The sequence below is a fragment of the Cynocephalus volans genome, chromosome 14, assembly GCF_027409185.1.
Source record: "Cynocephalus volans isolate mCynVol1 chromosome 14, mCynVol1.pri, whole genome shotgun sequence".
Lineage (NCBI taxonomy): Eukaryota > Metazoa > Chordata > Mammalia > Dermoptera > Cynocephalidae > Cynocephalus > Cynocephalus volans.
Genome location: NC_084473.1, coordinates 37,737,206 through 37,755,793, shown reverse-complemented (window position 1 = coordinate 37,755,793; position 18,588 = coordinate 37,737,206).

Sequence of the window (18,588 nt, the reverse complement as noted above, 5' to 3'; positions counted from 1 at the left end):
GAACCTAGGAAATCTGAGTCCAGAGTTGATCGTGTTCATCCAGTTAAGGCTTAACTATTAATTTAGGATACACCATATTACAGAATAACCCCCAAATCATAGTGCCCTAAGTTGATAGTGGTTTATTTCTTTCCCAATTAAACCACAAAGTCCAATTCAGTCAGGCAGCTCTGGAGAGCAACTGCTTTGTAATCCAGGTTGCTTGCATTTTGTAACACACCTATCTCAACACACAAGTTCCACAGTTGTTGTGGCACAGAAAGAGTGCTGGAGAGCTACACGCAGGCTTTTAGATACTTCAGCCTGAAAGTGAAATATCTCATTTCTGCACATGGCTCATTGCTCAGACTATCACATGGCCACAACCCAACCGCAAGGGAAGCCACAGGATATTGTCTTCCTAGAACCCCAGAAGAGAAAAATGAAATGGAGTTTGCATCTCTGCTGTAATGTTCTCACTCAACTTGAACATTTTAGAAGAGGCTATTTCAGCACCACTCTCTAACCAATGGAGCTAATCGGCCAGCCCCAAAAAGAGGATATTTCATATGTCATATATAACTTTATTCAACAAAATGTCTTTTAAGAAGGGCGCTGTCTGTTTTTAGAAAAACTATTTCCTTAAAGAAATTGTGGGAGAGAATGAAATCTCTAAGGGCATGATCAAGCTCCAAGAGGTCATTGCTAATTTGTAATAAAATGAAAAGGAGAGAAATTTGTTTTGCCTCTTAGAAGGATGATCAAGAATAAATATATTTAAAATATTTAACAACCATTCAGAACAGACCAATGAGAACAAATGCCAGCCTAAAGAGCCATTGTGGCTAAAGGATCCCAATCTTGCTGCAAGAAGAAAGGGGGAGACATAGAAGGAGGAAAAAAAGGAAGATGGCATGAGACTGCAGAGTAATGATTTCTCCCTACGACCCCAAGTCCTTAGTAAAGTGGACCAGAGGAAATAGTTAGAGTAAATTATTTTCATTTCTTCATGGAAAATGATGAAAGATTTACGTATTTGGATTGATGTGACCCATGTCAGAGGGAGTAGGTTGGATCCAGGAGCCAGAAGCTGAGGAAGCCATGAAAAAGTATTCTCCCAGGAGACAGAAATCTAGACTTTGAACCCTCGCTTTGCCTTATTTACTTCTTAATCAAACTGAAGTCAACTATGGGACCACATGCACAGGGGTGGTGCGATAGTTCCCATCTGTCATCTCTGGGGTTCCCCCTCTTCTCCTTATGAAGAGCCCAGCACCAGGGAGCTCCCTTTCAACATCAGTCATCATGACAGGACTGCACTGGTCAGTTACCCCAGCCCAAGATGCCAGTGCCCCAGCAGGCTCCAGACCTTCAGAAGGGCAAATCTGCTTCTTCTATGGCACCCATGGGGTCATGTAGAAGCACTGGACAGACTGAGAGCCCCTGTGCCTCAGATCCCATCTTTCTGGGTTGTGAAGAATTTGCCCTCCAAGCTCTGGTCACCTCCCTAGGGCACAGCCACAGGCTGGGAGGGTCCTTGATGCACAAGAGAATCTCAGGGTTTTTTGCAGCCACTCCACCCTTGGGTTAAATCTCTTTCTTCTCTCTTGCTACTGTCATGGGCTTCTTGATTTCCCTTTTCCCTCTAGAACATCCAGGATAACTTCTACAACATTCTTAGATTTTTACAAGATGGGAAGGTTCACTGACCTCAAGTACTGTCTACTTTCAGTTCTTCAAAACTCCCTGACACAAGGAAATACTAAGAATTAGAGTGCTTTGAATAATGGAGAAAGGGCAAGAAAAATAAAGTAAAATTTCAAATAAAACAAAGTAAAACCCTACCAATATAAATGTATAGAATACACACACACACACACACACACACACACAATGAAAAACCAATTTTGGGTAGAAAACACACCAGAATGATAACAGGGGTTGTCTTAGTTGCCTCTAAGAAGTGGTATTATAGAATTTTCTCTATTTTCCAAGCTTCATGTAGTGAGCACAGGTAATTCTTATGATAAATCAATGACAATCCTCTCGGCTGAAGTGAGTTTGCCAGCAGCTGGCATGGACAGTTTCCAGCCTGCTAACAGTTGCCCACCTCAAGCTCCTGCTTCTCTCTCCTCTGCCAGAAGGAGCAGCCAGGGAGCCTGCTCAGCCTGAGTGCAGCAGCAAACACTGTGGAGTGGATAACCCCAGTGCCAATCCTCAACTGACCTCCCTGTCCTCTGGTAGGACAATTCTGACATGTGCACCACAGAGAACCTCAGAGAGCCCTAGAGGGATTCACCCCTAATTGCTCAGAGTAGGACATGCTCATTAACACACTTTGTAGTGGCTTTTCTCCCTGCCCTGTCTCACCTTCCCCAGATCCTCAGCTTCACTGAACCAAGTTAAGAGAATCCCTACAGCTAGTAAACCCTGGATTACCAAGCACCGACCTTCATCTTTTATCTTTGGACCTCTACATCACCACTTAGTGTAGAGCTTTGCCCACCCTCATATACTATTAAATGCCTTGGAATTCAATTAGATTTCAATTCACCACAGCTGTAATGGAAACTTGAAAGCTCTCTTAAATGAGCAAGCATCTGCGTAGATTCAAAACCTGGCCCTTGAATTATAATTTGCAGCACAATCAAAGTGAGCATCTTAAAAGGGCACTGAGCAATGACAGTGACTCCACTTTATAACTCACCACAGTACCCAGGTGCACAGATGGCCAAAGCCAATGCTGTTAGTTTACAAATTCAAGTGGGCACTACTTCAAGGGAGGCGGATGGGCAAATTAAGAGAGACTTCATATCCCTAGCCCACCCTTCCTAGAAGAGTCACATCCTTTGCCACCAGCAGGATCTCCACAGCAGTTAGTTATCCACAGGTAAATAGTGGTTCGTTGACATTCTTCCAAAATGAGTGCTTTATGAGCCATTTCTTCTACAATTCGCTGGTACAATGGTAATTTATACTCCTATGATGAAGCAGAAGCACTAATTCCATGATCCTTAAGGGCTTTCATAAAAAAAAAAAAAAAACGGAATTATGTTTGTTTAATAGTAGTTTAATTCTTCACAAATTGGCAGTCCATCTGTGGGCAACTAGTACCCCTTCAGTTAACCAGAAGGGTAACTCAAGTTTACCAGTAAGACCCAAGCATGCCAAGCAATCTCAAGTACAAAGTACTTTATCTTCTATATCACTAAAGGCGATCGTAACCACACCTGGCACTGCTAGTAGCCCTGTCCCTTTGTCCCATGACTAGTGCGTAGCTGAAGTCTTCCAGCTGGGCATCCTGAAAGCAAGGAAGGAGGCTGCGTGGAGCAGAGTGGAATCCACAATAGCTTCAACTTTGGAGTCAGACATAAGCCTGTAATGTTTGTATCCACATTTAAAATAGCCCATTTCCCCCCCATGTTTGTGTGTTTGTTTATTTATTTATTTGTTTGTTTGTTTGTTTGTTTGTTTTTAGCTCCCACAAATAAGTGAGCACATGTGGTATTTCTCTTTCTGTGCCTGACTTGTTTCACTTAATATAATTTTCTCTAAGTTCATCCATGTTGTTGCAAATGGTAGCCCTTGAACTTTTTAAGACAAGTGAGCAGATATGATGTGGGGGGAGGGGAGAGAGAGGGGGGAGGAAGAACAGGTAAAAGGTCATGAAAATCGACTACAATGTATATTGAGAAGTTAAAATAAAATAAATAAATAAATAAATGAATGAAAGAAAAATACGGCAGAGAAGTGGGAGTCTAGATGGTTTCAATAAATACTGAACATGCTTGGGAGAAAAATGTGTCAAAGATATATAAACAAAGCACATTAATGAAAAAAATAAAAAATAAAACAACAAAATAAAATAGTCTATTTTGCCCTAATAGGTATTTGACAAATAAAGTTGGCATGATTTTTGTGGCCCGTTTAAGTTCCCAGAAAAGAGTCTCAAGCACTTGATGGCATTGAAAACGTCCATAAAAATAAAATGGCTTCTAATCCCTCACTGCATTTGCAGTATTGGATTAATTTAGAACTGGCCTTGCCAAAGTTAAACGTCAGCGAAGTTCCCCCCTTCTTCTGGTGCCCTATGTTCCCCCACTCAGCCCTCTTTTCACTCTTCCTCTTGAAAGTTCAAGATCAGATCAAGGCAGGGAGAACCAACAAGAGATTCTGCTCCACAGCCCCTTCCCCATCTCCTCTCTGATGGACACGTGCTCCCCAGTTTCTCTTCTCTTTCTTTCTGCTCCTATTACTACATACACCTTCTCCTAGTCTTCCTTCCTATCACCGCTCCTTACAAGAGATACATGAGGAAGAAGAGATTTAAGATATTTTTTGTTTTGTTTTTCTTTACATTTACTGATGAGCCTATTTATCACGTGCGAGGCACCATTCACAATATGTTCATATGTAATACCTTAGTATCTCTCTTTACATTCAAACCTAGTTCCCCCTTCTCTAAATTGTGTGCTATTTTCTCTACCAAAAATTATTAGAAAGAAGGTAGTCAAAGCAACTAGTAAAAATGCCTCTGCACTTGTTCTGCCCAAACACCCAGCTTTAAGTCAAACCCAAAGAAAACTCCCAATTTAAAAGTACTAAAAACATATACAAGTACATCATCCTCAATGAATGACAAGAAATGGCTGTGAGAAAAGTACTACTATGGCTGCAACTGGTACCCAGATATAGAAGTGAGGCAGAATGGCAGAGCAGCTAAAACTTGGGGATTTGGAGTTAGATTGCCTGGCTCTTTCATCCACTACTTGAACTTTCTAAACCTCAGTTTCCTTATCATTTAAAGGGACACACAATAATCTTATGCCATAGGATTGGTATAAGTATTAAATGAGATAATGCGTGTAAAACACTCAGCACAGTCCTAAGAAATAATAAATGAGTCATGAAAGAAAAACTGATTCTGAGCACAGATTTATTTCTTTCTCTTAAAACTCATTTTCCTTCTCTCCATTTTTGTGTAATATAGTTTATATTTAAAATTAGTACCCTTCTTCTTCCCTTCCTGATTTGCTTGTGTTCTCTGTGTGTTATCAATTAGAATCTCAGTTATTCTGAGAAACAAGGCAAGATTCACCATGGGTGTTAGCACTACACTAACAGCAGTGGCCATTCTTGAACTTTAACTAGTGTCTTCAAAAACACTAACTGGCTACTTTTCTCCAGCCAGTGCTGATTGTGCACTTTTCCTGCCTTGCTCTCAACAAGGTATTTAGGAACCAATACACTCTAGCTTCCAAGCGCAGTTAAGCCAGCCTGAAATGTTGCCCAGCTTAAGCTCAATTTGAGAAATTATAGGATAATGAGGAAACAGGGAATGAATTGATAAAGCAATCAAGGGCAATGGGAAGTCTGACATGCTTCACACACAAAGATCAATGAAGGTGAATGGATAGAGGACAGTAGAATGTAGCCAGAGAAAGGAAAAAGGAGCAAAATTCTGAGTGGCATTTTATTTTGAGTACTATGTTCACAATTCCAATGGAAGGAAGGAAAAGTTGTCAATGAGCGTAAGATCAACTCAGTTTCAAAGTCTGTGTATTTTTTATTCACTCATTTAACAAATATTTATCAAGTACCTACTATATAACAGGTGCTCTTTGAGATACTGCAATATAATATTGAATAAAACAAACAAAAATCTGTATTAGCAGAGAGTTGAAGTAGGCTGCCTGCTAGCATTTGACCAACTTAGCTTTTCTCTTCTAGACCTGTGGGTCTGAAAATAGCAAGTTTCATGGTATAAAAGAAGCCAAAGGAGATTCACTTCCTCGTTTACTGATTTCTTAGCAGGAAGCTCTTGAAAGAGCCACACTTGTGCATAAAAAGATGTTACAGTGCTAGAAGAAGAAAACATATAGAGAAATGGGATAAGGAGCTTTCATAAACTAAAAGGTACAGAAAGCCAAGCCTGTCAAAACTAGGGAATGTGCTGATAATATTAAGTGAAGGAATCAGAGAGCTAAGCCCTCTGAAACAATTTCCAATTGTTTAACATCTGTGCTAAGGTTACTAAAACTGAAGAAATTAAGGATAGTTTACCACTGTTTTCAAGCCAGCTCAGTTAAACCAGCAAGCATCATGGAGCCAACGTGGTACAGCTGTTCAGATGTCCCTTGATGGAACTTTAAGGTCTGGAACAGCAACCTTTGGTCCACAGTTCATACACGTTTTTATGTTAGAACCTAGAAACATGAGTAGCACAGTCTGTCCTCTGATTCTCCACAGAATGGAGGACAAAGATACAGGCTGATAGTGGGCTAGGATGAATTCTTAACATCTGTAGGTTTTATTCAGAAAAGTCTATTAAAAATTGAAAGATCAGATCATATCACTAGCAGTTGTCAAAAGAATGGTGTTTAGTGAACATGTCTTACTTTTCTTCCTATTTATTGCCACATAACATAGTAACTGATGTCAGAAATTCTACTGCTACCAAATAATTTTGAAATGCCCAGTAATTTATGACTTCCTGTTCTGTAGATCCCAGCTCCCATCTGCAGACTGTACTGACTTTCACAGCAACCTTTAGCTCCCTCTATAATAATTGCTATGTTATATTTTTATATTTACTTCAATGATTATTTGATTGGTCTCTTTCTCCTCTGGCCAGGTGATAAACATCACAAAAGCAGAGTTGTATATTTGCTTATCACTGAATTGCCAGCACTTAGCACATGGTAGGGCCTCAATAAATATTGGTTAAATGAATGAACTTTCAGTCTTTAAGACCATAGAATTAACTATATTCCAAACACAACGTTAGGGTGGACAAAGCTGGTGTGAATAAATCATGAGAAACTGGGGAATGAGATTATTTGTGATAAGTAGTAAATTGTGCCTATGGAATATCCCAATTCAAATTCCAGGAGGGGCACGCATAAATCCACGGAATCAATTGTGCTGATGTCAGCTTTCTCAGCAGCTGTCAGTCTGATGTTACCATTAGTCATAATTATCGTCATCATCATTATTTGGAGCCATTTCCATGCTAGATGCTTTACATATATTATTTTAAATCCCCAATAATTGTCTTAGGTATGCATTATTACCTTCATTTTACAGGTGAAGAGATTAAGGCTTCCAGAGTTCATAAGCAGCAGAGCCAGAAATTGATCATGACGCTACTCCAAGTATACTCCGCTTCCTCCCTAAGACTGGCTCAGGAATCACAATTTCTTTCTGGTGGGATGTCTGCTCGGAAACCTACCATCTTAGATTTCACAACACCTTGGTTTTTCTTCTCCATCTGACTTGGTTGGATCCCCATGGTGGCCATTGGATGTATCTTATTTTTCAAATAAAATATTTCTTTCTGTGATGTATTAGTTTCCTGGAGAGTCCTGTTCTGACAGCTCTGGCTTCTATAGGAAAAGAGTAAACATGAGAGACAGCCCTGGCAGGAATACCCTAAGGTAAAATGCTGAAAGAATTCCTTTTTTGGCTTGCAGGATAGAGCCAGCTTGAGAATATCATTCTTTTCTCACTGGAAGACCGTGGAGTATAAAAGAATGGTCCTTTCTTTAAAGGATCATTAGAAAAAGCACGTGTTTATTTTTTTGTTGTTGTTGTTTTCATGTATAGAAAGTTCAATCATTCAGTAAAGGAAAGTGCCATCTCTTAATCATACTTATGTTGTACTTTCCTGTTTCTAGACACAATTATTTGGATAATAGAATTCCCATAAATGGTTTATTGAATCTAACTGATTTATGATTATTGAATGTTTGCTGAATCTAACTGGTTTTTAATAGCTCATACATTCAAAGGAGAAATGAAGATCCAGACTGCAAATGACAATGAAGACTTTAGGAACAGACCATCTTGGATTAGAGAGTGGAACTGTGGGGAATTATATGAAGGTGCATGGCTCTACCTAGCCCATGCCATTGCACATCAGTGGGCACTGACCTACAACACTAAGGCCTGAAGGACCATCAGAGCAGGTCTGGAGAGACCAGAATTAAATTTAATGTGGTTTTTCTTTCCTCTCATTAACAGCTGGCTTTGGTAAAAGGGATGGTATTTGGTAAAATGGATGACCCTGTGTACATGAAACTTCAGCTGCCATGTGGGTGGCTAGGATAGAAAAATTGAGAAATTATGTTGGGTTCAATGCAGATAGCACAGGTCAACTAGTTTACCCCTACTGAGTGTCAAGAATGATTTCTTCTGTTTTCTATCTGACTTCAAAATGTATGGTCCTTTGCCAAACTATTGATAAATACATAAGAAGTAAATGACCTGAAGGAGAAAATGATCTCTTGGGTAACATTTCAAGTTAAAAGCATTCCTCAATTTAGGGAAATCCAATTTATGAGACTCTAAGATTTCAACTCAAAATTTGTGTGTAAATTATGGATTGGAGGAAGGTGTGGAGGGTTTATCTAAATTACTGAAATAATCTGTTCAATTACACAAGATTCTCTGAAGGTTTTCTTTAAATGGTGCATTGGAACATTAAAAATATGGCAGAATTTACTAGCACGAATAAAATTAATATACTGTTCCAAAGCTCCTTCCTACAGATACTCAACCTTTGAATTAAATTCAACAAGCTAACGAGGAGGCTTTGTCTCTGATAAACAGTGGATGTGAGAGAAGACAGCAGAGAACCAACGAGTCGCCTCCCCTCCCAGGGACACAAAAATATGTTTTCCTTTTGTTCGAAATGGTATTGGATTCTAAGACAAGCAACTACAATTTAAAAGAATCCCTAAATGAATTAACCTTCCTGTTTAATAAACTAGATGGAGCAATCACTGACATGAAAGCAAAACTTAATTAAAACCGAAGCACAGATGAGCTGGAACTGAAGAGGAAGCACCATTAAAACCAAAGCTGTCTTTCCTCTCATGCCCTCTAGCCCCAAGCACACAAAACAGGCAATAGTGTGCAGAGGGGATGGCAAGGCCCTATTCGGATAAAAATAATCATGCTAATAACAATACCACAGACCATGATTATAATGATTATAAAACATTGATTATATTAAACTGTATCAGATGATATCATAGTAGTGACTTCTGTACTGAAGTAAATCTCAAAGAGTAGTTTTAATTATTAATAGCAGTCATAATGCTACTGAAATTGCTTCCCCTATCCTGTAATAACCATGTTCTTGCAATGGTAGGAATTAAGAAGATGCGTTTTTAAAAGTCTAGAAAAAGACATCTAAGGAGAAGATAAGGTGACCTCTTTTGTGCCCCAAGTGGTACTGAATATCAGCCCACTTCTCCCAGAGATCTGGCTGTTTAGATAATTTTCTGTGTTTTCTCACATCCTCATAATTTACTGTGTTTTCTCACATCCTCATCTGTCCTTCCAATAAGGACTTCTCACCAAAAAGTGCCAAAGATTTCGCTGTATCTTGCAACCTGAAAAAGCATAGACAACTCGCCTGGCTAATTCCTAACTCACCTTACTGTTCATAGCTCACCCAACTGCTTTAATTTCAAGAAGAGAAGAAAAAAAAAAAAACCTCCCCTCCCTCAGCACCACATTTCCACTCTTGCATATCATCCAATGATATGACTTGGGAGAAATTTTTAAAAAACAAAAACACTGTGACTCATTATGAAAAGATGAGAAATCTTTAATCTATGATTCCTAACATTCATAATATGGTCTGGGGAAAAAATGTCTGCTAAAACAGTAAGAGCTTATTCAGTGTCCTAACATATCTCCTTCTAGCTACATACATAGTCCAAACAGATAGAGGAAGTATCTCTGTACTACAGTAACTTCAGACATACTGAATAATGTTTCCAAGTCCCAAACCTTGACTTACTTAGCTCTCTAGTACCTAAAACGCCGTACTCTTATATTTAAGACACATCACTTGTAAGCAGCATATAGTTGGCTTTTTATGAAAAAATCTTTATCTTCAGTTGGAATATTTTTAGCATGTTTGCTTCGAATGTAGCTATTCATATATTTGAGTTTAAACTACCACACTCGCATTACTGTTCACTTTCTATTGGTCCCATCTGTCTGTGTTCCTTTTTATTTTTATTTTTTTTTCTCTTTCTCCCTACACTTTGGCTTCTTTTAGATTTATTGGATTTATTATTTTCAGTCTATTTCTCTCTTGGTTACCTTTTATTTGCATGAGTCCTGCTCGGGTTGTGTATCTCTGGCTTGAAATTTTTTGTCATTATTGGAAAATTCTACACTGCTGCCTCCTCAAATATTGTCTCTGTCATTTTCTTTTGTAGTCTCACCTTTTATTTCCTTGAACGTATAAGCATAGTTATTTAAAAGTCCAGGTCTACTAACTCATTACCTGGATCCCCTATGGGTTTGGTTCATTTGACTCTTGTTTCTCCTAGTTTGTGGCCACAAATATGTTTCCTCATATCATATAAAAAATGCAGAGAAAATTTGAGACTCTGCAATATGGTATCTTCCTCCTATGAAGTTTTAAATTTGCATCCACAAAGCTAGTATCCCCTAGGCTAGGGGTACTAGTAATTCCCGATCACTTTATTTCAATCAAGTTTGATACGATTCAATATCTATTTCCAATTTACCCTTACTCCTACAAAGTGCGCCTTTGAGGTCCCAACACAAACGCCTGAGGGATTTGGCAGCGCTTCCCTCCTTGGTAAACCCTTAATTCCGATGTTTGTCTCACCAGCCCTGTAAGCTTTTCACAGCTCTACTTAGCTTCTCAGCCTTTGCGTTTCCTCTTGGAGAAATAGTAGAAGCCTGTAAGGAAGAGCCTCCCCAAGGGTCAGCCTCACCTCTTTGGACTTTCTTCTTCTCCCAGATCTTTGATCCATAAATTATCACTGTCTTGCTAATTCCTTAATCCTCAGAATAGATTTTTTTCATATCATATTTGATCCAGCTTTTCCATTATTCCCAGTGGGAAGATTGACCTGAATACCATACTTTGTCTTTACCAGAAGTGGAACCACCAGTTCCTAGAATCTAACCATTGGAGGATTGTCTTTGGCCAATTGTACTTACAATCCAAACACCAGGAAGGAGCACATTAAGCCATTTCACTCATTTACATTTTCTGAAAAGAAAACAGAAAGAAAAAGGGATAGAGAACACAGAAAGAGATGTTGAGTGTCTTATGATACAGGTTAACTCGTGTGAAGAGTTCCCCAGAACCTCCTGAGTATACACATAACAGGAATAAGTCAGTATACACGTTAATCTACGCACGTATTTTTTCGATCCTGGAGTTTTGTAGATGCTGCTGTCTAGATGTATCTTTGCTGCTGAGAGTGTCTCACTGGAAAGATCGGTATAAGGACAACAATCCATCCATCTGTGGCTGCCAATGGCAAGGTCAATCATCATTTGTACTGTTTGCCCTTAGCATGAAAAATCTGCTCATCCTTAGCCTGATGAGCAGCTCTCATGCCTTTCCTCGGGGAAGCACTGGCTGCTTATTTTGAAATGACTTTCTTGGTATTTCATAAAGTTTATGCTCTCGGCCAAGAGTGAGCATGACCATTTATTTAATTAAGTGTTTATTCTTAAGCATCTTTTACATGTGCAAAGCACTAAACTAGACAATATTGAAGGTAAAAAAAAAAAAGTGAATCTTATTCTTACCCTTTCATAATATGACCTGAGTTATAATACTGTGGTTTGAAGAGTTTTATTGTCCACATCTTTGTTGTAAGTCACTTCAAGTCCTTTTTGAAAGCAATCAAGGCATGAATAATTAATTAATAAATCTATGAACAATTCTCTATCCCCGTTCTCAAGGAGTTTATGATCCAGAACTAACTTAGCTTACTGTGGAGTTAATCAGATTGGGATGCCCTTGAACGCAAGGTTCATTGAGCTACTTCAGATCACACAGGGATGCTTTTGTGAGATGACACTGCATTGCCTGCCCAGCAATCAGTCCTTCTCCTTTCTTAATAGAACGCAAATTCTGTTCACCTGTCTACCCACTGCACCCATTGTTAGGAGCATGAGGAAAAGCTGGCCAACCTTTCCTCCCTCAAGCTCCAAGGGTGGGGTTTGGGGGGGTGGGGGGAGGGTGATGGATCTAAAATTCATCTTGTTCCTCCGGCCAGTAATTAGGGCAGTGATAGGCTCATGACCCAGTCCTGGTCACTGAAATGTTATGGCAAGTCTCCTAGGCAACGTCTAAGACAAAACCACAGAAAGATGCTTTCTTCTTCCTCTGGATGCTTCTATGTTTAACTGCATTTAGAGAGATAATTTGTAAATATAAACAGGATAGTAATATATATTGTATTTCAAATTTTTTTCAGTGTCTACTTATATTGATACATAGTGCATCTTTTCACATTTATACATATATTTATTTATATATTATTATGTGTGTGTGTGTGTGTGTGTGTATATATTTCCAAATCTTATCCTTTAAAATGGTTCAACAGTATGATACTGCATGGATAGTCTACAAATTATTTACCTAACCACCTAAAGATGAGCATTAGAGTTATTTCCAATTATTTGCCATTACAAACAACACTGCAATGAGCATATGTGTATATAAATCTTCGCATACACATGTGAGTATTGTTTTAAGATAAATTACCTGAAGTGGAATTACTGTAGCAAGGGTTATAAAACCAGCCCTTTTTTATTTTTACTTGACACGTAATAATTGTACTTATTTATGGGGTACAATATGACACTTGGATACATGTATACAGTGTGTAATGACCAAATCAGGGTAATTAGTATATCCATAACCTCAAATATTTGTCATTTCTTTGTGTTGAGAACATCTAAAATACTCTCTTATAGCTATTTGAAAGTATACAATAGGGCCGAACCCGTGGCTCACTCTGGAGAGTGCGGCGCTGGGAGCGCTGAGGCTGCAGGTTCGGATCCTATATAGGGATGGCCAGTGCGCTCACTGGCTGAGTGCGGTGCAGGCAACGCCAAGCCCAGGGTCCCGATCCCCTTACCAGTCTCACACACACACACACACACACACACACACAAAAGTATACAATAAATTGTTATTAACTGTAGCCACCCTACAGTGCTATATAACACAAGAATTTATTTCTCCTATCCAGCTGTAATTTTTTATCTGTTGACCAACCTCTTTCTATCCCTCCCTCCCTCCTCCCCTTTCCAGTCTCTAGTAACCACAATTCTACTCTTTACTTCTATGAGATCGAATTTTTCAGTGTCTATATGAGTGCAAACATGCAGTATTTCTCTTTCTGTGCGTGGCTTATTTCAATTAACATAATGTGCACCAGTCTCATCCATGTTGCCACAAGTGACAGGATTTGATTATTTTGTATGACTCAGTAGCATTCCATTGTGTATATATATCACATTTTCTTTGTCCAATCATGTACTGATGTACACTTAGGTTGTTTCTTTATCTTGGCTATTATGAATAGTGCTGTGATAAACAAGGGAGTGCAGGTATCCTTTTGACATACTGATTTTCTTTCCCTTGGATTATATACCCAGCCGTGGATTACTGGATCAAATGGAAATTCTATTTGTAGTTTTTTGAGAAACCTCCATACTGTTTTCCATAATGATTGTACTAATATACATTCCTACCAACAATGTGTAAGAGTCCCCTTTTCTCCACTTCCTCACCAGCAGTTGTTATTTTTTTGGTCTTTCTGATGAAAACCATTCTAACTGGGATGAAATGATATCTCATTGTGGTTTTGGTTTGCATTTCTCTAATGATTAGAGATGTTGAGCATTTAGTATACCTATGGCCATTTTTATGCCTTTTTTGAGAAACGTCTATTCAGCTCACTTGCCCATTTTTTACTCGAATTATTTGTGGGGGGTTTATTTATTTTTTGCTGTTGAGTAGTTTGAGTTTTTTGTATATTCATGATATTAATTCCTTGTCAGGTGAATAGTTTGCAAATATTTTCTCCCATTCTGCAGGTTGTCACTTCACTTTGCTGGTTGTTTGTTTACTTTGCTGTGTGGAAGGTTTTTAGTTTAATATAATCCCATTTGTCTATTTTTGCTTTTGTTGTCTGTGCTTATAAAAACTTTGCCCAGTCGTATGTCCTGAAATGTTTCCTCTGTGTTTTCTTCTAGAAGTTTTATAGTTTTGGGTCTTACATTTAAGTCTTTAATCTATTTTGAGTTGATTTTTATATATGATGAGAGACAGGGGACTAGTATCAGTCTTCTGTATATGGATCTCCAGTTTTCCCAACCCTATTTTTTAAACAGACTGTCCTTTCCCCAATGTACGTCCTAAGCACCTTTGTTGAAAATCAGTTGGCTGTAAATACATCGATTGATTTGTGGGTTCTCTATTTTGTTCCATTGGTCTATGTATCTGTTTTTGTGCCAGTACTATGCTGTTTTGATTATTATAGATTTGTAGTATATTTTGAATATACTACAAGTAGTGTAATGACTCCAGTTTTGTTCTTTTTGCTCAGGATTGCCTTGGCTATTTGGGGTCTTTTGTGGTTCCATATGACTTTTAGGATTGGTTTTTTTTGTTTGTTTGTTTGTTTTTTCTATTTCCAAGAAAAACGTCCTTGGTAATTTGATGAGGATTGCATTGAATTTGTAAATTGCTTTAGGTAGTATGGTCATTTTGACATTATTAATTCTTCAAGTACATGAACATGGAATGTCTTTCTATTTTTTGTGTCCTCTTGAATATCTTTAATCAGGGCTTCATAGTTTTCTTCGAAGAGATCTTTCATCTCCTTGGTTGAATTTATTCATAGGTATTTTAATTTTTGTAACTATTGTAAATGGGATTGCTTTCTTGATTTTTCTTCTAGTCTAATGTTAGTGTATAGAAATGCTATTGATTTTAGTGTGTTGTTACTGTATCCTGAAAAGTTACAAAATTCATTTATCAGATCTAAGAGTTTTATAGTGGAGTCTTTAGGTTTCTCTCTATATAAAATCATGTCATCTGCAAACAAGTGCAATTTGACTTCCTCCTTCCAATTTGGATGCCCTTTATTTCTTTCTCTTGCCTAATTGCTCTGGCTAGAACTTCCAGTACGATGTTGAATAAGAGGGGTGAGACTGGGTGTCTTTGTCTTCTTCCAAGTCTTAGGGGACAAGCGTTCAACTTTTCCCCACTCAATATGATGTTAGTGGTGGATTTGTCATATATAGCCTTTATTGTGTTGAAATATGTTACTTCTGTACCTAATTTGTTGAGAGATTCTATCATGAACGGATTTTAAATTTTATTAAATGCTTTTTCTGTGTCTATTGAGATGATCATACAGTTTTTGTTCTTAATTCTGTTGATGTGATGTATCACATGTATTGATTTGTGCAGCTGAACCATCCTTGCATCCCTGGGAAAAATCCCACTTGATCTTGTTGTATAATCTGTTTGATTGCTGTTGGATTCAGTTTGCTAGTATTTTGTGGAAGATTTTGTCATCTATGGTCATCAGTGACATTGGCTTATAGTTTTCTTTTGTGTTGTGTTCATTCTGGTTTTAGTATCAGGGTAACATTGGCCTTGTAGAATGAGTTTGGAAGATTTTCCTCCCCTTCAGTTTTCTGAAATAGTTTGAGAAGAATTGGTTTTAGTTTTTCTTTAAATGTTGGGTAGAATTTAGAAGTAAAGCCATATGGTCCTGGGCTATTCTTTTTTGGAAGACTTTTTGTTATTTATACAATTTCATTAATTATTATTGGTGTGTTCAGGTTTTCTATTTCTTCTTGGTTCAATCTGGGTTGGTCATATGTGTCTATATTAGACTGTTTCTGTTACTTATAACAAAATATCTGGAACTGGGTAATTTGTAAGAAAACAAAATTTATTGCTTAGTGTTTTGGAGGCTGGGAAGTCCAAAGTCCAGGGAACACATCTGGTGAGGGTCTTCCTTGATGGTGGCTTTACAGCAGTGCAGGGTTCTCACATGGCAGAAAATGGCATAGCAGAGAGAGATTCTCATGGGCTGGCTTTTTAAAGCCCTCAGAACCATACCTCTGATCACCATTATTAATCTGTTCATTACGGCATGGTCTTTCAATCTAATCACCTCGTCAATGTCCCACCTTTCAGTCATCACAATAGGATTTCCCACTCTCTCAACACTGTAACAGTGGGAGCCAACTTTCTAATACCTGGAAATTTGGGGGGCACAATTTAAGCTTCAGTGAGTATGAGGGGGAACATTCAATCCACAACAGTGTCCAAGAATTTACCTATTTCCTCCACATTTTCCAATTTGTTGGCATATAATCATTCATTTGTATTTCTATGTTATCTGTTGTTATGTTTCCTGTTTCATTTCTGATTTTGTTAATTTGGGTCTTCTCTCTTTTTTTCTTAGTTAATTTAGCTAAATAGCTAAATGTTTGTTGATTTTGTCTATCTTTTCAAAAAACAAACTTTTCATTTAATTGATCTTTTTGCATTTTGCTGTTGGATGAAATGTTCTGTAAATGTCTATCAGACCCATTTGGTCTGCAATGCTGTTTAAATTTATTATTTCTTTGTTGATTTTCTGTCTAAATAATCTGTCCAATGCTGAGAGTGGGGTGTTGAAATCCCCACTACTCTTGTGTTGGTGTGTATCTACCCCCTTAGGCCTAATAATATTTGCTTTATATATCTGGGACCCCTGGTATTGGGTGCATATATATTTTAAATTGTTATATTGTCTTGCTGAAATGATCCCTTTATCATTATACAATGTCCTTCTTTGTCTCTTTTCACAGTTTTTGACCTAAAGTATCTTATCTGATATAAGTACAGCCATGCCTGCTTGCTTTTGGTTTCTGTTTGTGTGGAATATATTTTTCCATACCTTCAGTTTCAGTCTGTGTATGCCTTTTTAGGCAAAATGAATTACTTGTACGTAGCATTGTGTTGAGTCTTGTTTTTATCCATTCAACCAGTCTGTGTCTTTTAATCAGGGCATTTAATCTGCTAACACTCAAGGTTATTATTGATAGATGAGTTCTCACTCCTGTCATCTTGTTGGTTGTTTTCTGGCTGTTTTGTATGTCCATTGTTCCTTTATTCCTTTCTTATTGTTTATCTTTACAGTTTGGTGGGATTTTATAATGATAAGGTGTGTTTCTTTTCTCTCTCTCATTTGGGTACTTGCTGTATCAGTGAGTTTTATACTTTTGTGTGTTTTCATAATGGTATTGTTCTTTCACCTCCAGATGTAGGACTTCCTTAAGCATTTCTGTAAAACCAGTCTAGTGGTAATGAATTCCATTAGTTTTTGCTTGTTGGAGATTTTATTTCTCCTTCATTTCTGAAGGATAGCTTTTTTGACTATAGTATTCTTAGCTGGTTGGGTTTTTTATTTCAGCACTTTGAATATATCATCCCATTCTCTTCTGGCCTGTAAGGTTTCTGCTGAGAAATCTGCTGTTCATGTAATAAGGATTCCCTTATATATTACTTGATGCTTTTATCTTGCTGTTTTTAGAATTCTCCATTTGACTTTGACTTTTGACAGTTTGATTATAATGTGCCTCAAGAAGTACCTGTTGGGTTGAATCTATTTGGGGACCTTTGAACTGTCTGAATCTGGATGTCCATATTTCTCCCAAGACTTGGCTAGTTTTCAGCTATTATTTCACTAAGTTTTCTATGCCTTTTCCAGTTTCTTCTCCTTCTGGAACTCACATAATGCAATATTTGTTCATTTAATAGTGTCCATAAGTCCTATAGGCTTTCTTCATTTTTTAAATAATTTTTTTTAAATTTATGACTCAGTTATTTCAAAATACATATCTTTCTTTCTTATGCTTGATCTAGTAAATTCTTTCTTATGCTTTATCTAGCCTGTTCTTAAAGTTTTTAACTGTATTTTTATTTTATTTATTAAATTCTTTAGCTCCAAGATTTCTGTTTGTGTATTTTTTTATGATATCTATTTCTGCTGAATTTCTCATTTAAACCATGAATTGTTTTCCTGATTTCATTGAACTATTTATCTGTGTTCTCTTGTATCTCACTGAGTTTCCTTAAGATCATTATTTTGAATTACTTTTCAGGGATTTTATCAATACCCTTTTCTTTGGGGTATGTTCCTGGAGACTTAGTGTGGTCTTTAGAGGGTGTCATTTTTCCTTGCTTTTTCATGTTTCTTGTGTCCATATTGCTATTTGCATATCTAGGAGAATAGTCAATTTTCCTAAATTTTTGGCATAGCTTTTGTAGGAGTAGACTTTTTCCTATGTATAGGTCCTATGATGTCCATTGGGTGTGGTATTCTGGTTCTGGATGTTGGCTTAGGTTTGTCTCATCGGCATGGTCACCATGACATTTCTTCATCTATAATCCTCATTGACTATGTCTATGATTGCCTCAGTTGTCTGAGCTGTGGTGGTTTGTCATGGTTGTATGTGGTTTTGTTGGGAACAGGAACCTTGACTGGTTTTCAGGCTGGGCATGCTTGGGTTCAGTGGGCTGGCCAGTTGTGTATCAGTGTTTCTGAGGGGTTGGGGCTGCCACCAGGGAGGCTGTCAGACTGGGCACATATGTGAAGGGCTGGCCTGCTATGTGGCAATGGCTTCGGAGGAGGGGCATGATCACTACTGGGGCATTTTTCAGGGTTGGGCATGGGCACACAGGGTGTGGAAGGCCAGCTTGGTATGTGGTAGTGGCTCTCTGTGGCTCCTATGGGAGGG